Source organism: Corvus moneduloides, chromosome 3 (assembly GCF_009650955.1).
Source record: "Corvus moneduloides isolate bCorMon1 chromosome 3, bCorMon1.pri, whole genome shotgun sequence".
NCBI lineage: Eukaryota > Metazoa > Chordata > Aves > Passeriformes > Corvidae > Corvus > Corvus moneduloides.
This window is the reverse complement of record NC_045478.1, coordinates 31,891,488-31,918,463: the sequence shown is the minus strand read 5'-3', so window position 1 is coordinate 31,918,463 and position 26,976 is coordinate 31,891,488. Positions and strand designations below refer to the sequence as shown.

Below are 26,976 nucleotides of genomic sequence, written 5' to 3'. Positions count from 1 at the left end.
TTGAAAAAGGACATGAAAACCACAATTAAGTACCTTCTTCACCTCAGTCTTTACTGAGCAGATATTTCCCCAGACATCTCTAGGTCTTTGCTGACTGACTGAGTTTGAGGGAGAGACACATGGCCATACTAAAAGAGGATTAAGTTATGGACTACTTAAGCACTTTGGATGTAAAGATATGCATAGGTCCAGACTGCATGCTGAGGGAACTGGTCAACTGTATTGCAAAACCAGGCTCTATCAGCTTTGAAAGTCCATGATGATTAGGGGAGTTTCCCAGTGACCATAAAAAGGCGCTTTCAAAAGGAAAGCTCTATCTACAGGACAGCTACAGATCACTCGGCCCCAAGTCAGTTCCTGGGAAAGTTTATGGAGCAAATTAACTTGGAAGCCATTTCTGAATGCATGAAGGCCCAGAAGCAGGCTATGAATGGTCATCATGGATTTATTCACAACAAATCATGCCTGGTTAGCATGAGTATCTTCTGTGATGAAATGGCTGGCCTTAGGAGCAATGGCGGAGCAGCAGATGTCATTGACCTTACCTTTAGCAAGATTTTTGCCACATTCTCTGATAGCATCTTAATAGACAAAGTAAGGAGGTTTGTTCCAGACAGGTAGGCTGTAACATGGGTGAAAAAATGAGCTCATGGAGTTTGTAGTAAAGTTGGTGTCTAGTTAATAATGGTGTTTCCCAGGGACTGATGCTGGGGTCAAAACTGTTTAACATTGACGTCTATTGATGACCTGGACGATAGGGTGGAACACACCCTCAACAAGTTGGCAGAGAACACCAACGTAGGAGGAACAATCTGTGTGCTGGAGGACAGGGTTGCCTTGATGATGAGGTTGATAGGCTGGAGAAGACCTCATAAACAGAAATCTCATGAAGCTCACTAAAGATAAATGCAGTGTCTTGCACTCAGGATGTGAAAATAGCGTGCAATCTTGCAACTGGAACACTGAATGGGTGGAAAGTAGGTTGGCAGAAGGGGATCTCACTGACAAGAGATTGAGGTGGAGTCAGAAGTTAACCCATGGGGTGAAGACCTGCTGTGTGGCACTGGCCAGAGCATGGAGAGCAACTGTGGGAAGGCATCCTTACACTCCTGAGGCTGCTTTGGGGCACAGTGTGTTGTTCTATTTTGCAGTTTTTACTTGCTTCAGCTTTCCTTGTAGTTCCTTCTAATCTGTGTTAGAAGCACTAGGCAAGCCTTGAACATTGCGATTCATTTAACATACCTACTGGAAGTTTTCTGTTGGAAGTTAAAAATAGATAAAAAACCACAGATTATGAAGGTACCTGCTATTGGTCAGGAAACAGTTCATAAAATCTGACAGCTGCTGTTCTTCTGATTGAGGGGAAGCATGGGAAATCTGTGCCTTTCCAGCATTGGCATGTTTGTGCTCTTTACCTCAGGAAGGCAGGCTTTCTAACGTGTTTATGTTTTAAACATAAATTTGTCGATTAAAATAAAAACCAACACTGTGAAGAAGTCTGGCCGAGGAATGTAGGTGTATGTTTTTGCAGAACTGAGAGCAGCCCTGTGATGCTGCCATCCTATTCCGGCACCCAGGGCAGCTCTCTGGGGATGGAGTGGTGGGGAGTCCCCAGGGGTTTGGCAGAGAAGGGTCTGGCAGTCAGGGCCCATCCCACTGTATGGAGGAATTCCTTGTGGAACAGGGGCATATGATACCCCAGGAGAGCTTGGGCACCCCAGGGTTGTTGCAGAAGTATCCCTGATGGGGCCTCAGGCTGAAGATAGGCTTGCAAGGCACCTGATAGCTGGAAGCCTTGAACAGCCTTGGGAAAAGGTATCCACTGCTCAGCTCCCCCACTGCTTAGAGGCTGTTTCGTGGGAATGGGGTGTGAACTTTGCAAAGTATAACTTGGTGAAGGTAAACGATAAAACTGGAGCACGATGCTCAAATCGGATCGGTGTTCGTGTCATGACTCTGGCTGGTTCCTCTGTGCCCGGGACCCACCCCCAGCTAAACCACTGCCCTGGCCTGCAGCAGCAGGGAACTGAGGCAGCCCCAGCCCCAGGCACTGGGCACCTCCCTGGGGTGGGCTGTGGCCAGGCCAGGATGTGGGGCCCAGCTCAGCAGGGCCCATGGCCAGGCAGGACAGGGCTGTGGAGCGCTAGAGACCAGCCACAGCATCACTGGAGCAGGGAATGATGTCTCCAGCGGGCTGACACGGGGTGCTGGGCAGGGAGACCCAGGGAGGTGGGCAGGGACAGTCAAGCCCGTTACCGCTCTCGGGACCGTGACTCCTTCATTGCACCAATTTTCCATTTTCAAAAGGTTGTTGAAGTTTTTTCTTACTGGAAACTTTTTTTCTGCTGGTAAGTAACATTTTGAATGCTTTAATCTCAAAACAAGCATTGACCATTCAAAATTTTCTCCCAAGGTTGTTTATATAATTTGTCTTCTCTTTCTCGGACGAAAACCTTGTTTATTTAAATGTTTGAGACAGTACATCTCTTTTCAGATTACATGTGAAATGCTGTACATCTTAACACACTCTAGGTAGTAATTGTTTGGTACCCTTGTTATCTGAGTGTATATTATGTACTGTATAGAAAGGTGGGTCGTTTTTTTTTTTTGCTAAGGAAAGTAGCTATTTGTGTTATTTATATTAATTGGGAAGTTAATTTGGCTGTGTTTCATACACAAGTCTTTGGCTTATGCAACTCAAAAAGAAATGACTCACATGACACCCACTTTTCTAACAGAAAAAAGATTATGAAAACAAGATAATGCACTCTTGAATAGATACTTAAAAGTCAGAAACACTTCATTAATTTAGTGAGATGAAAGATTTTCATGAGCAATGTTATTTGGCTTTATTTGAAACCCATTTCGAACGTTGAAAATATAAAAAGTTAATCTTTTGAATACAGGTTAAATGGAGAAGATTTATTGAAAATTTTATCCTCGTGACTTCTCTTAGTTACCACTTTCATAGATAATTTATACAGATAATAAACAGTATACAGGTAATAAACTGCATCAATTACCTGTAATACAGCAAAGATGATCTATTTTTCCACAGTCCTTCTACACATATTTTCAGGTATTTCTGATATGTTCAGAGTAGACTTTTCTTTTTACTAAGGGAAAAAAGAGATTAGAAGTCTAGAGTAGCCAATAAATTGATTTCTGTCCCACCCTCAGCTTTACAGCTTTTATCTCCCTGTCTCTGTGTGAGACCAAGATTTTTTTAGGCTCCTCCAAGAACAGACTCACTTGCAAAGCAACCAGCAGCAGCATAAACTTTCTACAGAGGGGTAAGAAAAGCTAATCATAATGACTTCTTAATGAATTGTTCTATTTTGCATTTTTTTCATTTCCAGATTCTCAAAATCTAAATCATTACTCCCTAAGCAAAGATTGTGAAGTCAGAGTTACTTGCAAAATAACAATACCAGTTTTATTTTAGTTAATGACTGAAAGAATTAATTTTTCTTTCAGAGTAATAATGCAAATCTCTTACCCAAAGATGCATTTAATCCCTTAGATACTAACAAGACAAAAATCTTACTAAACCTTTTTTATTTCCAAGATGTTATGTATTTAGTGAGTATTAAATTTTTTTACTTAAATGACTGTGTCAAGGTGTATGCATTTCTATGAATTCCATGCATTTTAGAGAGGAAAATGGGTAGCTGCCACAATAAATACACATAGGAGGAACGTGGCTGCCTGTCAATTCTGGTTTAAATAGCCAACAGGAATGTCACACTCCTGATAGAGAAAGGAACAGATGCAAAAAATCCACAAAAATCTCATCTACAGTGACAGACTCCATCCTGGCACACAGGAACTTTACAAGAGCAGCAGCAGGCCAAGGAAGAAGTGTTGTACTCTCCAGCCTGGGAATGAGACTTCACTCCCTTGCAACTACATCAGCTTTGAGCCTTTGCTGCACAGGGCAAGCCTGGAGATACTCGATTCATTAGGCAGTGCTGACAGAACACTTTGACACCTTGCACTCTCCTGAGGGCTACCAGCTCCCCAAAGTGCACTTAATTTCATCCCTCACTGTGTCAGGACAAGTCGCCTAAATACATGTGGCTGTGTTCCCAGTTCACTTAGGTAGCTTAGTTAACTCTGTGCTTTTTTTGTTTGCTGTGCAAAGCAGTGGAGGAATTTTCAACCAAGGCAGTGAACTCAAATTATAACTGGTGTAGTGTGGAACATTCCATTGAATGAACTTGTGCATTTTGACTGTGACTCATAGCCAGCCTTCTTGTACGTCATGCATAAATCATCTTTTCATAGTTTTGCAAAGTCACCCTGCAAAGGAGAGCAAGAAAATGTGAGCAGATAGGTTTTTGCATTAAGATTATCATGCCCAGAATGGACAGGGCCTCTCCAGAGGCAAAGAAAAGCCAAGCTTTGCATGAAACTGCACTGTCTGACCTTCTACTTCTGCCTCTGCTTGTTCCCACAGTACATGTTCCTTCTTTAGCTGGCAGCAAGTATTAGAGAGAGACATAGCAGGACAGCTTAATCCTAATGAAGCTAATATATCAGGCTGTACACCAAAAAGCAGGTAGCCTGTTATACTTTTAAGGTTTTCTTCATAACCTGGCAGAATGTGAAATGTTTTCTTTTAAAATAAACATTCATGGTTTGATCTCATTGTGTGGCCTTTGGCCTTGCCCAAGATTTTGAATCAGCACCTCCCTTCTCCCCACCCCAGGTGATTGCTGCTGTATCACTTCTTTTCAATACCTGTGCAAGCTCTGAGCTCGTCCCCTTGTCTGCATGACTCAGCAGTAATTACTCTGAGTTTTGATATGGGGCTTTGGCACATGAATGAATCATGACTTAATAGATAAGTTGTCTGTTTCTTACATGTGGCTTTAGTGAGCCATTGTTTCCTGTTGTCCTAGATTTCTAAATGCATCTCCCTTCACCCACACAAACGTGCCATTGCTATCAACACAACTGTTCTACTTCCTATTGGTTGCTTCCTGCACACCCACACAGGCACACCTATTCATGTGCGTGCTTTTGTGCATGATGTAGTGTGGCCTGCTAGCCTGATGGAGACAGAGGAAGTGTGGACATCACAGAAGAACTAAAAATGCTGGCAGTGTAGGGATGAGGAGTTATGCTCACCTCCTTCATACACGTATCTTTGCACACCTGCTTTTCTGTGTTGCATTTTCTTAAACAGTTTCTTGCACAGAATATAGTATTTTAAAGAGATAAAAAAAATGCTGATATAAAAAGGTTTCTGTACTTTGTTTGCACCAATGTAATGACTGAACAGGAACATCCACACTGAGGCAGTTCTAAGGTAACACTTCAGGCCAGAAAGGTCTTTTCTCTTGGGGAAACAAAGCTCATTTTTTGACACTTGTAGTACATTGAAAGAGTGTTCTAGTGTTATTGCCTCATTTTTTCATATGGAATATATCCTTAAATGTCATTCATATATTCCAAGTGAAAGAAGACTTGTGCAAGTTCAGAAAATAACAACTGACTACTTGCAAGTATCACATTAACAGTAAAAAATAGACAATAGTTATGTCCATATTGTCTCTTAAGAAGAGCAATATACTTGAAACGTGATGCAGAAAGCCTTAGCTCAGGTGCATCCATCGTTAGTCATCCCTTGCCATACCCACTATGAAATCCTTATAAGAAAGGTCAATATGCTTACCCACATACCTACTAGCCAGGTGTCACTAACTCCACAGCAATTGGAGACTGACAATGGGGAACTTTTCCTGGCAGAGGCAGCAGGGGCCATGCCAACATATCCGGAAGAAGGGTTCTTCTCAAGCTGCATAAGGTGGGACTCACTTCTCCCTTTCTCTGCTTCTGTTTTCTCCATAGCATCACCTTCAAGTGCAGTTGAAGGAGAAGGAGGGGAGAGCAGCTTTTACAAGGCTGTGGTCACTTGTCAGGCAGGTTAGGTGTAGACTGTGGGCTCTGCCAAACACTTCTGAGGGGTCTCATTTGTTCTCCCTGACTAACTATAATGATGAACTTCCAAAGTATGGAAAATGTTTATGAAGGGAGTTAGAAGGTGCTTCCAGGTTGTGTGGGGTAAAGGGTGCAGCCTGTGTATGCATTTTAAATTAAAGGGACTTAGGCAAATGTTGGACTGACACAGCAGATTTAGGCAAGTGACTGAACATTTTTTCCAGTTTCTGGGTTCCTACAAAGGTCCTCAAGAGGACGGAAGGAGAGAGAATTCCCACAGCTTGCAGGTGGCAAATATCCTACCCTTAACAGTCTACTTCTTCATGTCTCTCCTTATTCATGTCCTTTAGAACTTAACCTTTTCCATTCTTATTCATCTGGAAGTCTTTTCTTGAGTCCAATTACTTTTGTCACTGAACTCTTTTCATTTCTTGATTAAAATGCAGCCAGTCATTTTATGCAGAAAGATAGCCTTGTGTTACTGACAGTGTGCAGTTTTTGCCATCAGGTTCACTAAAAAAAAAAGTCAAAAAAAAAGTAGGTCAATAATTATTTAAATGAGAAGACAGGTTTCTCTATATAACAGTTTTATTTCAATACACTGCCAAAAAAAAGGTAATTTACCACTGCATAAGATATGCTAAACATTTCAGCTACAAATTCGGTAATAATTCGGTCAGCAATTTCAGGAAATCTAGCTGCCAGACACACTGTCTCAGAATTTATTACTTAAATCAATCGACCTCTCATTATTATGGATAAACTTAGAAATTAGAGACTTAAAAGCAAACTTGGGGAAAAAAAATCTCTTTTTTGGAGCATAAGTATGCTGTGAGTTTTCTCATCTCAGTTTATAGAAAATTATATCAACTTCTTGGCTTAGGTAAGGACTGTAATGCCAACTTCATTACAGCTGTAACAGGATCATCAGCTCAACAATCACTTGTTTTCTAACATCTTTGTGCTGAGTATCCTTTTTGGCTTAAGCAGGTAATCCCACCCTTTCTTTGAGTGAGAAAAATGGTTTAAACCTGTGGGAATCATCTATCCAAAGCATATTATGGAATATGAGCAAACATGACAACAGATCTTTCAAACCCCTTAACAGCCTGTTACGAGTGCCAGCATCAAGATTATAAATACCAGCTTCACAGAGAACAAGTTTGGTAATAGTGGGAAATGACTCCAAGTCTCTTCCAATAAACCAGCCATTTTTCAGTTTTTCCCTGTTTACCTTGTGATTTACATAAACATCCATCCCAGTATGAAAACAAATATGTCCCTTCATGCTTTGCACAGGCTCCAAAGTTCAAGTCCCCTGTCAACAGGGGCTCCTTCTTTGTAGTGAATTCTCAGAACTTGCAATGAGCTGACGGATAAAAGGTTGTGTTTGTCAAAAATTAGTATGCATGGCAGTGCTTGGCATGAATTTTCCCTAACCAGTCATATAATTTCCTAAACATTTCTGAAAGATACTATATAGGATCTGGAGTGCCAACCAAATCTCAATTCTAAGAACAGGGAGAAATGTTCTACCAAAGATAAGGGAGTACAGCTCCAGCAGATGACCACTATGGTATAACAACAGTATAGTTTGATATCCCACCTTAAAGGAAAGGAGAAAAATATCAGTGCCATGAGTTGTGCACATAAAATATTGGTATAATAAAGGAAGCTTTAGAATGTAACTGAATTGGAAGGTTAAAAGAGGATCCAGCAACAGTAGACTGGTTGGTAATCTTCAGGACAGATCCTGTAAGAATATTACACTGTGCAAAAACAGTGCAAAAAGGAGATTTGGATCTAAAACCCCCTCAGTTATGTTTTTAAAAAATAATATTGTATTTAAAGGAAAAAAAAGGTTTTAATAGCAGAGCTATGATTACAGTAATATAGAAAGAATACAACATAACAGCAATACTAATACATCACATTCTAAGATTTGACAGGTGGTTTTTAGAAAAACATAAAAATCAGAATTTCTGACATACTCTGAAGATCTTCTTTTTACACTGTGAATTTAAAAGTTCAGCTCTTTTATGCCTCCAATAAACTAAGAGATTAGGAGGCCCAGGGTTACCACACAGGGTAAGGCTGTGCTATCTCATCACACTGATTTAAAGACTGTGTAAGTTGAGTGCAGTGCTACTAACAAAAAATCCTAAATAAAATTCCATGCCATATAAACAAAGAGGAAGTAGTATATGGACTCTAGTCTATCTTCCATGTACTTCCATGTTTTGAGTATTACAGATGTGTACATTTTGTGAATCTTCGTATTCAAAAAAACACTTCTTGAGCTGTTCACAACTATCACTTTTCCTCAAAGTACTGCAGCCTGCACAAATGCCTAAGACTGCAGCAGTTTTGAAAACTCAGTGTGGTAATGGTTTCATTTTCAGCCAGAAAACATTATATAGGTGCAGAGATTTTAAGTATCTCTAGAAATGCCTGAAAGGCAAACTGGATTGAACACATATAAAGCTCTATTTGAGACAGCAAAGGCATTAAATGTAGTCTTCCAATAGCCTGCAGAGTAAGTGGAGTCTACGTCACATTGTTTAATATCTTACAAGGGATGGGTGTATCAGACTTTTTGTTAATTTTTTTAGTAATACGCAGACATATTCTAAATTCTAAATTTTTTTGCATAATTGCAGCTATTATCATGTTGGTATTTTCTGGCATTAAACTGTGTGCGTAGCAAAACAAGCACTGCAAAGAATATTGCCTTCAGAAGGATACAGTGTATGGATTTTGTAACATTGATACACTATTTCCTTACTATGTAAATCAAGGGTTTGACAAAAAAAATCAGTATTTTATAAGATTTGAAATGAGTGCAAGGAAATCAGAAGTTAGAATCAGGGCTATTAAAATATGACATATTTCTTAATGAATTTTTAATAATTTATTATTTAAGGTTTTAAAATTAATTCAATATTTATTTAAAAATGGGAAGAAGTGACTTTCAGAGGTCCATAATATATTTTTCACAATAGACTTGGGCTTATACTTAAAAAAATAAAGTTAACAATCAGGGTTTTTAGAATTTCTGAATTGATACTAAGTGTAACTTCATCTGGTTAATTAAAGGGTCAGTCTCTGGGAATGAAGATGAGAAATAAGAAATATATTTCACTGTTGTCATCTGTGAAAACAGTAATGTATTCACCTTCCCTATCAGGTAAAGTACTGTCATAGGTTAGTATGAGTATTTTGGACCAAACCACTACAAGTACAAAGGATGCTGGGAGAGATAGGAAAAAAGGGGGAGTGAAACTCAGATGGATACTTAGGAGTCTGGTAATAGACATTTATAATTAGTGGATATATACAACATAAAGTGGTGAGGTCCTTCTCCAAAGCATTTATACATCTAGCACAGCAACTATTCATACTGGATTTTCTATTTGCTTCTGCGATTGTTCTCCTCCCCAACTGGGACACAAAAACTGACATTCAGAAACTATTAACTGGAAATAACTCTGAATAAAAAGTTCTGATTGTCAAATATATTTTTCAAAAAATTAATACCAATTTACTATGAAAAAATCCCACATTTTTATTTGTCTTTGAAAGTCACAGTATTCAGTTTAAATAAAAATGAACAGTTGGCCTCAGTTCTTGGTGTGAGTAGAGGGAAGCAAATCTTCAGTGACTTGATGGACATAGAACCGTAATATCTCTGATTTCTTTCTTTTGTACACATGTATATGTATTTAGGGGAAAAAATAATAAAGGCTAAAACTCTAGTTCTGCTGAGGACTGGAGGAGTTAGCAGGTTTCAGTAAAACCAGGATTTTATTCAAAGGACTGTTACAGCACTGTAAACAGAATGGTCCCAGCCCTGGTATAAACAGAAACTCTAAGAACAAGTCAGGGTTCTGTCTGTCCTGGGGGACTTGGGAATATTTGCAGCCTTGTGAACTCCAGGCATATCTCCCAATGCTCATGGGTCATCTCCATGTCGGAGTGAGATCTCATTATTCACCACATGTTCCCTCATCTCACCCATTCTGTATTTAATCACAGCAAAACTCATTTTCCTGAGGAAACTAAGCCATGAGATCTAAAAGAGAGCAATGGCATTCCCAAATGAGGTTCTTGTTCTGAACAGCCTAAGAACTAGCACCTTGAGGTGGACCCCCTACCTCCCTTATCCCTAAAATGACTTCACCAAAAGCTGCATGCACAAAAGAAGATATGAGGGCTTAATATGCTGGCCCTGTACCGAATGGGAACATCAACGTGTTAGAGTATCCCAGGTCAGAGTGCTGAGGCTGTGTGCTGTATCAGGCAAACAATTAGTACAGGCTAGGATTTCTGGCTCTATACCAGATTTGAGCATGAAATTGTTTCATAAAGCAACCAGTGAGCACTGTATGAGCCACTTATTTGCCATGTTTTCTTGACACGGTAGAAGTAGCGACCCATTTTTCCCATGGGCTGAACTTATGACATATGCAACAGGATGAAAACTTCAGCTAATGGTATTCTTTCACTGTGTGTACTTATCTAAAACTAAACAGGAATTGGTCTGTATCTGTACACTCCTCTAAATTCAGGATTGCTTAATAACACTGTTTCGTAACACTTCTTCTTTAGCTACCCAAACTTACTTTCTAACCACAAAACCAGAGTATGACAAAACAGACTTCATAATTTACCGAATACAAACTTCCCAAGCATGCCTTATCTTGTAAACAAATAATTTGTTTTCCTTCATACTACTAAAGATATTTATCAGCTGGGCTATGCATTCAGTGATAATCTGAGAAGCTGGAGTAGGAAGCAGCTGCAGAGTATTGTGTGACAGCTGCCACAAAGGCAACCTGAACTCTGGCTTGGGCTTTGCCATCTGCACCCTGCAGCAGCTGGCTTTTGCTCCATGGTTTCCCTTAAAATACCCATCTATAGTTGTGCTGTATATTCTGCACCCTGTGGTAACTGTGCTTTTTTCCTTGCTTTTTATCTTATAAATCTGCACCTAATAAGCAATTTGAAACCCATCAGGAGTGTGGCTGTCCTTACATGTGAGGCAGTGTGCAGGAGACGGAAGAGAAAAAGTGGCTGTTTTGCAACACTGAGCTCAGCCCTGGAGGAAGTGGACAGATTCAGAGTTCTTACATTAGATGCCCTTTCACTAAAGCATCCGATGGTCATCTGTTCACATAAGGAAAGATCTTACCCATTCGTATTGTTTTATTTAATTTATTGATATTGATGGATAATTCTTTCTTTCTGAACTGCACAGAAGCTGAAATAAGAAGGAAAGCAAAAAAAGAAGCTTGGAGGAACACTGCTAATGAAAGCTTTTGGAAACTTTACCTTCACCAATTAACACACAATGTACAGGTGTTCAGCGTCAATATCCACATTTTCTTTTGCATCCTCTAAATTACTTGGTCAGATGTTACAAAAGACAATAACATATACTAAACAATTATCACATACTATGTACTTATGAGTAATACATTCTATGATCATCAGGTGGCTAAAAGTTTCTATCCCACTCTGGTAAGCAATCAGCTGGACTCTATTCACACCTTCATCACCTTTTAAGTGGAGTACTGTCTATGACAGGAGGTTGCATTTCGTTATCTCTAATATAATATTTATATTCTAAGGATTGCGATGTTGAAAAACAGCAACAGGAAGAGCATATTGCAGTGCATTATAGGCCACTCTGGGTGCCCTTTTATCACCATGCACAAAACCTTAGGAAAAACTCCTATTTTCTAAAATTTTTACAAACAAAATAGTCTAGAGAGAGAGAAGCCATCTAAGGAAAGGATAAATCTTACAAGCAGAGGAACTCTGTGAAAATATCCTGCTGTTTCCACGATTTTCATTTCTTTCTCCATGAAGTAAATTGGAAGGATGTTTCAGTTCCTGAGGCTGACTTTTTAAAAAGAGAATTACTTGACAGAAAGATAAATATAGGGCAAAAAAGAGATGAGGAAATAGGCCAGAGGAGAGGAAGGTAACAAGGAAGTAACAATGCTGAGGACTGCTGAACTGAGGTGGTTTAAAGAAAATGTGAACAAAGTGTCTGGAAAGTGTTATAGTTAACAGTCAGCATAAATTAAAATGGAAACAGTGAAAATCAAAATACTGAATGCCACTCCCAGTGTCTGTCATGAAGGAGGGTGCTCTTTCTATTTACTCACATGTGGTTGAATTTCTCTTGTCTGTGGACACTGCTTTTTTTGCAATAGAAGCCCATGCCATGGCATATACCTCCTGCCCCAGAGCTGGGTGTGCCAGCTGGGTAGGACTGCCTGCTCCTGCCTAGACCCAGTTGTTGTCACGGCACTTTCAGGTCAAGTTCAATATTGAGGCTGCTGGAAGGCCAAAGTCCATGACAGAAGGAGGGGGACAATCATGAGGACAAGGCAGTGAGGCTGTGTGGTAAGACTGTGTAGAAGAGGTAGAGAAAAAATTGTGAAGTTAAGACGTGGATTAAGAGACATCTCTCTTTAAGCACCTATGATCACGTGAGGCTGCGTGACACATCAGACCTGCTGAGAATGTAGTTTGCAGTATGAGACAATACCACAAAAACAAATGCCCATTGGTTTCTGAGGACATAATTCACTGATCTTTTGTATGTCATTTACTTGCTTTTTGATGTATGTGAAACACCAGTGAATGTTTGAAATCACTTCTGTAGAAGCAACAAACTACTCTTACCATCTCATTGTTTCTCATCTCTCCTTAACAGGTACACAGGCTGTAGGAACTATGACTTGCTACAAAGGAGCTGCCCTGGTCTTTTGGCGAACCTTGTGCACATGGTAACATATTACCGCAGGCCTGGTTCCTACGGTATATCACCGTGTCCCGCAGCTATAGGGAGGAGGAGAAGATCCAGCAGGCAGGAATTGTGCAGCAAGATTGATTTATTTAATTATTTTACAAACTCTTTTATAGACTTTTTTCTTCATAGTCTAATTGGACAAAGGACCAGCCACCCCTTGGGGGTGATTGGCCAAAATCCTAAAACATCCATTATCAAAATATTTTCTACTATACCATAAACAAGACTTTCCAAGGTTGCAGGTGGCTTGGTTGTTTACATTCCCTGCTACCTCTTCTGTGAGAGAGAAAAGTCTCTCACGGACTTAGAAAAATAACAAGAAGATCCTCACTAACAGCATTTTTGTACCTACAGTAACAATCCAAATGTTTTCTTCATCCATCTAATCTGCTGCCTCATGTCTCAGTCCATAGAGTCTACTCACTGTGAGAAGCCACAACTGAACTTTATCGGCCTTACTCTACTGGACAAGAGTGGCTTTGCTCCTCAGAGACAAAATTTTGGTAGGCTGAGTTTTGCCTGAGGTAGGTTTTATTACAAGATTACCAACATTTTTAAGGAGAAAGATCAGTATGTGTTTTAACTGAATAACTCAGCACTGAAATCTATGTCATATTTTTACTTGCAAGATTTGTTCAAGATTTGAATACTTTTTTTTCCCCTTGCATATCATAATGTGTCAATGTGTAATTCAGCAACTTGTTATGAGTTTTAAGCTTTACCACTCTTGCCTTGGGTTTTTTTTCAGTATTATGTTTGCAAATCACCAGCAAATCTACTCAATTACAATCTTTAAGTATCACTGTTACAAATATCCTTCTAGTAGCAGTTTTAGAGTGCTGATCCTCCCAGTTAGGCTTTCAACACCCATGAGCAATTTCTGCTTCTGGGACCTGAAGTCTTTAATAGACATGATGGAGAGCAGATGAGAAAACCATTTGCAACATATGAATGGAGGCATCTGAATGTGAATAAAATACAGTGTTGACACTTGGGATCTTTTTGGGTCCTTTTTGGGGTACAGAAATTTTAACATATTGTAGAGGCTTGAACTGAGGTTAGAAGAATTAATATGAAAATAAGAAACGGTTTTATTTTTGCATGAAGAAGGATAAAAGGAAAGAACAAAGGAGGAATGAGAGGATGAGGATGTCAAAGTGATTAATGACTGAGCAGAGAGGGAGGTAGAGAAAAACATCTACAATCTAGACTGGATGTAGAGTCTTGAAATGGCCTGTAATCACTGGCGTGCAAAGCACATGCAAGAGCTCTTGGGGCAAAAGTGGCAAGAGGAAGAGTTGTGTGGAAGTTGCTGAATTTGGGGTGTGTGAGATGCTGCTCACTTCCTCTGGGCATGCTCTGATTGTGCAGCCTTACCCTCCTTCTCACCCGGCCTGCCCTGGAGCAGTCAGCCTGACTTTCCCACCTTTGCTTGGAATGAGCATCACAAGAGCTGCAGGCTGAAATGCTGAGGTTGTATAGATGCCCCATGATGGCATCCTGTGGTTGCAGTTATTAAACACTATCTGGCACGTAACTGCTTCTGGAGCAGAGGATTGCTCAGATGTTTGAGGGTTCAATAGCACCTACCTAGACAGTGAAAAAATACCTGAATCTAAGTAGCTCAGCTTACAGCTAAAGACATCAAGTGCAAAAACATATGCTAACATTCAAATTGGTATTGGCAGCAGTATAGCTTCTTGTCAAAAGGTAAGGAGATAAAGATTATCCTCCAAATGGATTCACTTTTGTCCCAATTCAGCAGAAACTGTCCGATACATCAGCTACAGTTAATGCAACATGATAACATGATTTCCATTGACATCTTCCTTCTCTCCATTCCCTCCTCTAGCAAAGTGATTTCAACAAAACAAAACAACCCACCCCACAAACAAACAAACAAACAAAGCCCACAATTCACCCCCAAAATTCCAAGACCCACAAAGAAAATATTATGAAACCATTAAGAAAAAGATTAGGGAAGTTAATAAAGTAGCTGTCATAGAGGAAATACTGGATGTGCTTTCTTTTCCAACTTCATCCCTTTGGATCAAATAAAAATCTATGGGAGAAGAACTTTTCTATTCCTCACCTGTCACTTTTCTTTTGCGATGCAAATCCAGATGCAGTCTGAGGCACAGACACATGAGAAAAGACAAGAACGATGTTCACAACCCTTAAAAAGAGTTTTCTTTCCATGAGCTACTAGGATATCTCCTGACATGTTCTTTGGTGGTTTTTTTACTTTAAAAATCTTTCAAACTATTCAGGAAGTCAGTGTCTTCAGCATAGAGGCCAAATGTCCTAACAACTAGTTTCAAAAAAGTAGTGACTTTCATCTTCATAGCATTATTCAACACATAAACTTCTTCTCATCCTACAAGGGCATGATACTAATATGAAAATTTCATTTCTCTGAACTCTAGTCTTCAGGACTCAGGGCTTCTGTATTGTTTTTTTTTGTTGATGCCCTGCCTGATCTTTGGTACCCTAGTTTCCCTAAGTTTTTACACCTGTAAAACCAAAATGAAATACACCTCCCTGTCATATTATACTGTTATGGTTTGTTATTACTTGGAACATCTCTTCATGGTCTTGGATGGAATTTTTTGGGATTGTGCCATACATTGCTGCTTTTGTCAAAGGACATACTGAGTCACCCTCCTTCACTTGAAAGTTAATAGGAAAGAAATCAAGTCAGGATTCAAACCTCTGCATGTTAGTCACTTTTCTTTTTTCAAAAGAACTTTAAAAAGTTTATACATTTATTATGCATAGTGCTTTTTGGGTGATTGAATTTGTAGCATTTTGGTGAAGAGGGCAACTGACCTGAATGAGAACTTTTAATCAAGTCTAACTTCTGAAAGGATATATATTATGTTTATCATCTCACATTGCTTTTCTTACATCTCTGTTTCAGGTAGAGAATGGAATTAAGGTTTTAATTACAGGAAAAAGATGATAATATTGATGTGTGTTCTGTTTTTATTATATTTGATGTCATCATCAGCCAATGGACTGAAAACCAGCTGTATAAACAAATCCCATATGCAGGATACCAAATGCTTTCAGAACAGTGAGCTCATTTTCAAATCAGGTGGGATGTATATTAAAATTGCTAAAGATTTTGTTTTCCATTTTTCACAACCTTTGCCCATTAACATAAAGGTGAACACAGCGGTTTCATATTCTGCAGCAGATATTCCCTTGCAGATGATTTGTTTTGTTACATTTTATTGTTGCAAGGGAAGGTGGAAGTGATGTTGCAATGCCATTAGTTAAAAGCTGGTAATCATCCCTTATGGAAAGACCCTGGGGAGTTTAGTAAGCAAGAAATCAATAAAGAAGTATCTTATCAGGAAGAGATAATCTTCTGAAGTTGATTGAGGATTATCTCTTGTGTTATTTCTTAATGGACTCCAGTGATCTCTGCACCACAGATATTTATTTATTTTATATAAAAAATTTTAAATCATTCTGATTAAAATTCATACAATAGCTTACAAAGTAATGTAAGCTGGGATCAAAACCATAAAAAAAACAAAGAAAAAATGTTCTTCATTTTCTGATTTAGCCATAATATTTATATTCATTGCAATAATGCTTAGTATAGGCATTGTTTTATCTGCTTACAATGCTATACAAATACTTTAAACCAAATGTAGCCATTGGAAATAGATAATGTGGTCTCCCACATATAAACGTAGAAATAAAAGAAGCAGGGTTTCTGAAACAGTCAGAAAATACCAGGGACAGAGGTCAGACATGCTCCAATTCTAATGTAGATTTAACCCACTGCAACAACAGCCAGGTCCAGGGGGCGGTAGAAGATAAACAGTTCAGGCAACATTATCTATAACCAGTGCAGTGGAAAGATAAAGGACAATCTTTGTGATCTTTACATTGGTTAACTAATTTTTTTCTGCCTATAATATTCTATAATATATTTTAAAATATATTTCAATATAAAGGAAAGGCAGGAAAAACACAGACCTAACCATTTGATACAATCAATACAGAAGGGATAAACATGCACTAAAATGGAGCCCCATGATAATTTCCATCTAGAAGAGTCCTACCTACATTTGTTGGCTCATATTCCTTCTCTCTCCCCTTTTTCTCTGGTATGTCTCTAGTCTGGCCTTGCTAAAAAAGCCACCAAAAATAGCACACATTTATGGCTACTGAGTAATGCTTCAACGTGGTTCTATTTGCACTGTTTATTTCAACTGATGATTTTTGTTCAGATGAGTATTAAAAAGTTTACTGAAGCGTTTATTACTAATACATAATTTCAAAATTCCAGCTGCCTGCTTGCCTGGGAGAAATCGCATCTTACAAGGACAAGTGAAAACAACATTATTCTGTTTAGTGCTTATCCTTAACTTGATAACCATGGACAAGATGACTTTTTAATGAGAATGGAAATTTTTTAATGGAAATTTTGCAAAGTTTTTATTCTGTTATCCAGGCTGACAATAGCAAAGCGTGAATTTCTTTCTATTTTGCTGGACATTTACCCAGTATCATTTCACACAGTCTGTTGTGGGTGAAACCACATCATTTTCTGAAATGCATAGATACTGGTAATTTAGAGATCTTTAATATTCGTAGTCTCTAACTAGCATTTAACCTAAAAACAGGCACTATTTCCCTGTGTGGATTTCCTTGTGGAAGTTCTATATGTGCACGCGAAGGTGCAGGGGTTTCCATGGCAACTAAGGGTTTGCAGAGTATTCAAGAAACTCTGCAAGTTAAAATTAGCTGAGATGGTCATGCATAGATGATAAGGGCTCTGAGCTATGCGAGTCTGTGCAAATTGTTTTTGTGAAATTTAGTGGAGGATGTTACAATCTAAACCCAATGTATAGGATATGTCAATGGATAGAGCCATGGTAAATGTGGAGCGAATACAGAGAGCTGGCAGACTCTGGGCATCTGAGATAAATAGATTGGCTTTTAAAATACATTTTAAAAGAAAACCTAACTTTAAAATGTGTTAGAGAATGAGGAAAAATCATTCTGATTAATTAGAGTTAATGGAAATTAAATGGCTTAGGAACCTTCTTGTTTTCATTAAGTGAATTGTTCTTAAAAGAATCCCAGTTTATTTCTGAATATCTTTTCCTTTCCTGGACACTCTGTAGGTTGACTTAATCCATAGAGAGACCTCCAAGAGACCATAGATTTGTGTCCCCTGGGTCTTCATTTAGAGTAAACATTAGTTTAAATAAATCCCTCTAATAATAGTGTGGGATCTGTGGCAATTGGAGTAACACTATAGTTAACTTGTTTGATCTGTGTCTGATCTTGTCTTATACCCCAATAAAGAGGAGTATTTAAAGGTAGTACAATATATTGCTATACTTATGAGATAGAACAGTTTGTAATTATATACCTTTGTCTTATCTTGCATAATGAATTGTGCATCCTAATGCAGGACATGGTTTCATGTTTTGTAGACACTATATGCTGAGGAAATGAGAGATACTGTTTGGGGATTTCTCTGAACCAGGAGGTATAAAAAAGGTATATTCTTACTTCTACTACAGTCAGAAAGAGATCTGAAAAAGATGTGCGTTTTCTGGTCATTGCTTTAGGAGAATAAAATGTACAGTCAGTTATGGGTCATTACCTGCTTTCTGTCAGAACTACATTTTTAAAAAACTGTTTTTAATTTATTACCATTTCAAAAGAGTACAGGATAATGAAAATGCTCTTTCACTAAATATGCTAGTTGCTTGAAGATGCATAGGAAGGGGTACATGAAATGCTGGGATGAGAGAGATGTTTCTCATCCTGATATTATTTTGACAATTTCAATGAAGCATAAATTCAGAAAAGTAGAGCTCTCTCAAAAATGTTTTTTTCTTCCACTGTGATGAGTTCTGTATTGCCACAAAAATACATTCAGTGAATGCTAGAAAAAAATACATCTAACAATAAAGCCACTGAGAATTAAGGGGGCATTGTCAGTATGGATGCTCTCTTCTATGGCTGGAGGTTGAAAAGTGTCCTCACTCACAGACCTGCCTCCTGTCTGCTACCAACCCAGCAAAAGAGCCCAACATCTCATGTGAAAAGAACAAATTGTAGCAAGAATTGTATAACACTCCGAAGCATCCAGGCACTGAAAAACAGAACCGTGTTAAGACACTGGAGGAAAAAGATTCAAATAAGAAGAGAAGGCAGCTATTAGCCAAATGAGTTTCACATGCATATGCTGTACCTTATATAAGAATGTGAAAAATGACAAAAGTGAAGCAATGTCTCCGCACGGAAGAGAGGCTGAAAATCCTGGCACTGCATATTTTAGCAAGAAGACAAGGATACAGGATAAAAAATATCTTAAAAGCACATGTAAAAATGAGACGTGTCAGGACTACTCTTTCCGTAAGATAGTGAAAGAACAAGAAGATAACTTACTATTTAATTTCCCCCTTTCCAGCTCACCAGAGGGAAAGCAGCTTTGTGGGAGTTGCTGCCTAACTTCTTACTCCTTGCATGTCAATATCTCATGCTCTGTTGTGGGTGATAAGGAATTGTAGCAGATGATTGACAATAGTGCATTGTCAATAGGCAGAGTTTTCTATCCTTGTAAAGTTACAAAGGAGCCAGGGTAAACCCCTCTGTAGAAGCAGGAGGAAACAGGGCATCAGTCCTGACCAGATCTCTGTGTGATACATTAGGATTGCATGGATACACACTGATATGCTGTTTCTATATCTTAAATATAAATGTATAGCATTTTCTTCTATCTTATTACATATTTAGTATACTGAAACACAGGATGCTGGTTTTTTTTAGAAAGAACTGGAAAGGCCTGCAGCAAAAAGCTGTGTATTACAGTGAATTGTTTGAGAAACAGCTGCTATTGGAGAAAATAGGTAATTGTATTAGCTGTGCACTTGTGCAGTATTTTTCAATTTTAAGTACTCATTCTAAAGAAAAAGTTTGTTTTTGCACAAAGTTATTTTCAGCAAGCAGTAACTTGGCCAGATCTAAACTGATTTTCATCAACACATTGGTATAATAATCCTCTCTGAGGACTATTTTGCTAAAAGCTATTTTCTAGCCAAGGAGTTGCAGAACTGCATCTATTTAAAAGCATGCATATGTACACACACACAAATACTTGTAATATGTTTCTTTACTTATTCAAGATCCAAAATTGCTTTATCATGGGCAACAGTGATCTGCATCCGACAGGCAAAAATCTTCTGGAAGGAATAAATGGAAAAAAGAAAAACATAATGGGAGCACTTTCAGCATCACTCTGAAAATGTTTACAGCTAGAATGTTACTAGTCAAAATGATGAAAAGCACAACTGGCCATTTTTTTCCGAAATACAGGTTTTTACAACACTAAGCAGCAAACTGACTTGTGGATTTTACCCTGTAATAGGCCCAACTACAGCTGAGTACAATTTTCACAAGTTGTATAGGGGATCAGAAAATTACAGACATTGGAATCAGAGTATCCTATGCAAACCACATCAGATGCTATTTTAGACCATTCTACTTGAAACAGCCTGCTTGCTTTGGCCAACAAAGCCCATTAGGATCTTTTCCCTGCCATATTGTATACAGGAAGTGAATGACAGCTAAATCCTAACAATTAGGACAATTTTATCTTTATCTTAAAGGGTGACCTTAGGAGTATGCAAACTATAGATCTGCAAGACAGTCATAAAGCTACCACCATCTACATTAATGATAATAATAATAACTGAAGATGAAATAGGATGTGACCTGCAGCAAGAAAAATGTTAGTGACATACGGAAAGTTTCCATGGGAACAACATAAAAAATTCTAAAATATATCTGTGTTCAATGAGAAAAAATTTGGTCAGACATAAGCTTGTCTCACAGCAGAGTGCCTTTCACAGCTAATGGGCTCACTGAATAGGTGCTGCCCAAACCCTGTTAGCATCACTGCTTATGTTTAAGCTACATGTCTGCTGTGTCTGTCTTCCCTCCAGCAGCTCTTACAGCATCTGCTGTGCAAGCAGCAGGCAGAACACACACACAGACCAAGCAGGCACATGAAAGAATCCATTACTTATTCAGGGGGCTTTCATATCTGGTGTCAATCAGCTATTTCGAAATAAATGTTCCTGGGCAAGATCCCAGTCTTGTCTACATCTCTGAAAATTGAGCTACTTCCATTGATTTCTGCGGACATCATGGGAACTAAGTTGGGAAGAGAATCAAAGACAGCGGTAGTGAAATGTCTCATTGTATTCTTCATAATGTATATATAAATGTTGTAAACATGCTTGGTTTTGCCAAACCCTGGTATTTATTCACAGAACAACTGCAGCAGAAACAGTGCAAAGAGTCTGAACACCCATTCTCCTGGCTAGGCTTCAAGTACTTTGTGTTCTATTCCTTTCATACTTCTTGACTTTTAAATTCTGGATGGATTTTTGCTTCTTGATGTTCTGTCTTCCTGTGTTTTCCAAGCTCTTCACCTGGGTCTCCTCTTCCATTCCCCAGCCAGTCTTTAAGTCTTCCTTAGCATCTCTCTGAGCTTAATTTTTGTTCCCATTGTTTTGTAGGCAGCTCATAGACATCAGTGTACCACTACATTAGTGTAGATGCTCTTCTAAGACAGTGACCTTAGAATGTATAGAGGGAAAGTTTCTGTCACAGTCTGGGTAGCACATAAATTTCTTAGACTCAAGGTTTCACACAGAGTGAAAGTACCCTCCACCTTCCACTAGCCCAGGTTGCTCAAAGCCCCATCCAAACCAGCCTTGAACATTTGGGACATCCACAACTTCCGTGGTAACCTGCTCCGGTGCCTCACTACACTCTCTCGCTTCTTTCATTTTAAAAACATTCACTCTTGCCCTATCACTGCCTGCCCATGTAAAAGGCTTTTTATAAGCCTCCTTTAGGTACTGGAAGGTCTCCCCAAACCCTTCTCTTCTTCAGGCTCAACAACCCCAGCTGTCTCAGCTTGTCTTCACAGGAGAGTGCTCCAGCTTGCTGATCATCTTCAGGGACCTGTTCTGGACTTCTCACATCCTGCACACAGGTCCACATCCATCTTATGTTGGGGCCACAGAGTGGATGCAGCACTGCAGGTGAGGTGGCTGATAATGCTGTAAGGAAAAATGTCCATTGATCTTGTACAGCTGTTCAGTGTTTTCGTACGATTACATAGCTAAAAGATGAAGATGTACCAGTGCTTGGGGGAATCACATGATGCGCCTACACTGTGCACTGTGGTCTGGTCCAACCCTATGTGTAACCTGTCCACTTTGTTCAGGCCTCGACCATATTTCACAATGGTAGAAAAGTGACTTTCGGGAACAACTGGAGAAAACTTGCATTCACACTAGTCCTGAGTGTGTATTTATTCACAGTGTAATACTCCATATTTACCCAGCAAGAAAATATTATGGATCAGAATTTCAGAATGGTGAATGTCCCTCAGTTATTAATATACTATTTCACTGAGTAAGTAATGATGAATTCAGCATCCCTGACATTTATTTTTTAGAGATTTTATGAATATTAATATACACAGTTGTAATTTAGTGAAGAAAATTTAATTCTATCTCCTTTTTACCACTTTTAAGCACATGCCAGACCACATCATTTGAATGTGCATACAGCATGGTATGTACTCATTAATTTCCTTACCCTGCAGCATTTACAATATTTTCTTAGCCTCTTTGCTATGAGATAGACATTACATCCAAGTAATATTTTTCTATTTATGAATGTCAGAGGGACTCTGAGATTATTACTCCTCTGGAACATGTAGTAATTTACAGACATTTCTACCTTTGGCTTCCATTCAGTTCAATACACCTAAGAGAACAAACCCCCACAAATATAAAAGCTGCTAAAGCTTCAATGTCTCAAGCCTGGTTGCAAAAGGGAAAGATGTGGCCAGTAACAGGTGCTGCCAGTCAATTAATTATTTTCTTCAGCTTTTTTACCAGTTTGTGATAGCTGGTTGAATAAATCTTTAGGAATAATTCAGTGGAGAGCTTTGGGAAATTCTGGAGACTCTTGCGCAACTAACGTGTTCCATCAAGCCCATTTCAGTGTGTTTCCTTTTTTCATACTGGTTTAAAGTAGTTGTACAAAATGTAGCAGAAGATAACTCTTCCAGGAAGTTCCCAGGGCAAATGCTAGGATTATATAATGACTGAAATGCCCAGCAAGTTTTTTAAAAAGAAATACAGACTAAAGAAGAGATTTAACTGCATGTGTACCCAAAATATTAATTTTATAGCTCTTCTCCTCAAAAGGAATCCAGGTTGTAGAATTATTCAGTGAGCATTAAAAGAGATAGACATACCTTAAGGCTTGTTGGGGCACCATCAGGAACATGCTTAAAATTCTCACTTTTAAGTGAGACTCAGGACTTGAGGGAGTTTCCTCCCTACCTCTGGAATCTAGAACATGAAGTCCACCCCAGTGATCAGGTCTTCACAGCTCATCTTGGGAAGAGTGATCAGGTCCCAGCCTTTTCAAATCAACAATCAGGGTGGTTACAGCTGATGTTACCACCACACCTATTTTGTATGTAACAGCACACAGGTTGTCCAGCATAATGTGAGATCAAGCTTCAACATCTTCTTCCATCTGTAGGGAGTGATTGAAGTCCAGCCACTCCATGTGTGCTCCTGGCTACACTGCATGCAGAGAGTGATGCAAGATTCAGGGCAGAAGGCAAGGATACAATAAAGGAGAATGACTTAAACGCGAGAATTTGGAACTAAACTGCAAAGGAATGGATCCTGTTTCTGGTAAGGCTGGGAATGGCCATCAGTCCATATCTCTTTATCCAGCTATCCCAGCTCAGTCCATAATCACTCTCCTGGCTGTTGCACTTGCATTTGCTTTTCAGAGTTTTTCAGTTGTGATAAGAGGATTATTGTGTTGCAAAGCAAATGAAAACTCTGCAAAATCCACAGTGTTAAGCCAATAAGAGATGTCAGTTTATAGAAAATATGGGATCACAATGGAGAAGTTAACAAAATATCTTTATGTGATTAAAAGGTGGACAATCATTGACATGTGTTTTATTATTTCTTCCAAAGATGCAGAGAAGAATGAGAGGTCATCTACATCAGATGAATAACAGTCAACATAGCACAAGAATGTAAAGCTTACTAGTATTTGACAGAATGAATTGTTCTCAAATTTTTGCAGCAAAACTGTCTTTAAGCAAGATGTAAGTAATATTAGAGTACTTGAAAACAAAAATTAAAAAACCCGTGTTTCTTAAATATCTAAGCAATATAGCTAAAGATAGAAATCATACTGCTGACTTTGTGTGTCTTAACAATGTGAATACTCATAAAGATGAAAAAGGCCAATAATTAATTAATCTATGCATATATTCATCTGGAATTATCAATATTAACTAGTACTAACACGTGGCTAGAACTAATTTGATTTATAATGAATGAACAGCATAGTGTGAGAATCTGGGCACTGGTGATTGTAAAACCCCATCTGTTGGACAGAAAAGTCAGTTCACTCTTCGGGTTGCCACAAGCAGGTTATTTGTGTCCTCTTCACACTGGAAAAAGATTTCTCAGTTTAGATCATTTCCTTGCAATGAAGCTCTGCTTTTCTTGGACTCACTTATGCCAGTTCTGACGAAAGCCCATTTATCTGGTATAATTATTGTGTATATATATATATATGTTTATATATATATACACACACACACTAAAACTTTTCCAGTATAAAAATGTCACAAGAAATCCCACACTCTGTCATTATTATGCCTGGAAAGGCTTCTCCAATATAGACCTGAACTCATTCTAAAAAATTTTCCACAGGTGGCATTAAATGGGATTACGGAGGAGGCTTAAAGACACAGATAGCTTGAAAATAGGAAATTTCCTGAAAAAACCTATTGAAATTTCACAGAACCAGAGGATGCTGTGTGTCAAATTTGAGCTGCATTACCTTGAAAATTGTGTTCAGTGCCCTGGAGTATTATTCTCAATCACATCAAAGCATCTGCAATACTCTGAGAAATGTCCTAGAGGTACAGGAGACAGCCTGACTGACAGCAAATGTAGAAAAGGTTTTCTCTCATATTTATATGCTGACGGTGTCAAGCAGTTTTTCTGGTACTTCTGTGCTCCAGGACTGCTGACTAGTTCAGTTTGAATGCTGGAAGTAAGCATATTTATGAAGTATCCATGTGAGACAGTAATTGAGCAGTGGAACAAGTTGTCCATCCTTGGAGATAACAAAACTTGACAGGTCTTCAGCAACTGAGATTAGCCCTCCTCTGGGCAGGGGACAGACTAGAGGACCTCCAGAAACCCTGCAAAACTGAACTAGTGCATGAGTCTCTCTCACACCTTTGATAAACTCACTACACCCCAACACAAGCAGGACGTTTGTGCTCTTCAGTCCAGCACCTTAATTATTTTGAGATTTGGCTCAAGAGAACCCAGAACTAAAATGATCCTTCAGATTGTTAACACAAATCTAAATAGTCTTAACAATTCAGACATAACTCTCTGTCTCAAATACTGAGTATAGTACCAAATAGAGTGCTGCTCATATGTACCTGTGTTTTCCAGATGGATTCTTGAGGGGCTTGAGAGATATTGTTATAGCGCTCCTGTGAAGTCACCTGGTAATCCTCAAAATTGCTAATTCCAGGCAAGCAGCTGCTTGCTCACCCTTTCCTACCACCTGGTTTTATTCTTAGCCTGGAAAGACCTTGGTTAGAAGAGACAAGGTAGTTCATTTTCCATGCCCAATTAGTTCTTGGTTTTCTTACAAAGCTTCCAGAAGGGAGGGTGGTTTTACAGTGGGGTGTTTGTCTGCCAAGGATTGGCCTGGGATCATTAACTCCTTTCACATGGGCTAGCAGGCATGAGATAGCAGCAACTTTTGTTGTTGTTACCTCTGAGTAAGGCTGAGCACTGACCTAGAAGAGGCAGGAGTCCTCTCCCACAGCTAATCCTCTGCGCCACTGCCTCCCCCTTGAACATGCATCTTCCCTCTCAGCTACTTAAAGTATGCTGTAAATCTCTGCAGCAACTGGCTGCTTTCCGGAGCGGCTGCAGCGTGCAATACAGTCTGCATAGCCCAGGCAAGAGCACAAGTTTTGTGAAGAAATATGTTTGACATTTCAAAACAATGTAGTGAGGTTATTTTTATTCCTGCTTTTTTGTGCATAGTTCCTGTGGATGGAGATGAGAATCCTGTACACAGGAGACACTCCTACTTGTTTTTTGTAGGGAGGCACTTGACTCTTTGTTTGTAAGCCACCATAGCAGCTAAATTTCCATGCTCATCTTCCTAATACCTTTGCTGGAGGTTTTCTTCCGATTGATGCTTAGTTTAGGAAGGCATATGAACAAAGTATCATCCCAACTCTAAGCAAATGTAAGAAATCTTGAGGTACGTTACAAGAAGTTTTATTGTTAAAAATACTTCAACCTTACATACAAAAATTTAACCAAAAGACACCCAGAAAGTATAGCATCTTTGGATAATAAGACTTACCAAGTTTGTTGTACATGGACCTCAACAGTAACAAAAAAAATCTGAATTTAAAGAAGGTAGTAAAAACAGTTGTCTTGGGCAATCCAGCTATCAGACATAAAAAAATAAATGAGAAAACAACAAAACAAGTTCTGTGACATTTGCAGGAGTGAGTGACTAATTTACACATGACAACTGGAAATATCTAATCATATCTGATGAGATGCAGTTCAGAGAATTGCATCAATAACATGGGAGACAGAGAAGCTTACACCACTACATAATCAACATGGATTTATTTATAAGCATGCCACCTTCCTCCTTCGGTGAGTCGCAGTAAAAGATTTGTTAATCTTTTTTAAAGCCAACCATTAAAACATGAATCAAGATGAAAAGATGGTAAACACTTTTCTGCTCAGCTTTATCTTTTTTGTTTTGTACTGTTTCTTAAGAAATGTTCTTCATGTAGTTTTCCAGAAGAAATATCTTCCAGATATTTAACAACATAAGACTTTCTTTAATACAAGGTAATTTTAATATAATTTTTTTAATATAAGTTTTTTTTTTCTGAATTTCTGTGATCTTTCATGTGTCTTAACCATTGCTCTTAAACTGTCTGAGCACTCGATTCCTCACATTCTTGCAGCACAAATAGCTACTTACCAACTAGATAGAAAGTAAGTATCAAATCACTTGTTTCGTGGTAGTGAAAGTCTTCT

At 38.7% G+C, this 26,976-nt stretch overlaps 1 long non-coding RNA gene across 1 annotated transcript in view; it reads right to left on the bottom strand.

Moving 5' to 3' along the window:
* Nucleotides 1-26,254, bottom strand: part of LOC116442127 — a 38,179-nt gene extending 11,925 nt beyond the window's left edge. The window contains exon 1 of the long non-coding RNA XR_004239411.1: nucleotides 25,332-26,254. This is a non-coding gene — a long non-coding RNA (uncharacterized LOC116442127). The remainder of the gene's footprint in view (nucleotides 1-25,331) is intronic.
* Nucleotides 26,255-26,976: the final 722 nt, after the last annotated feature.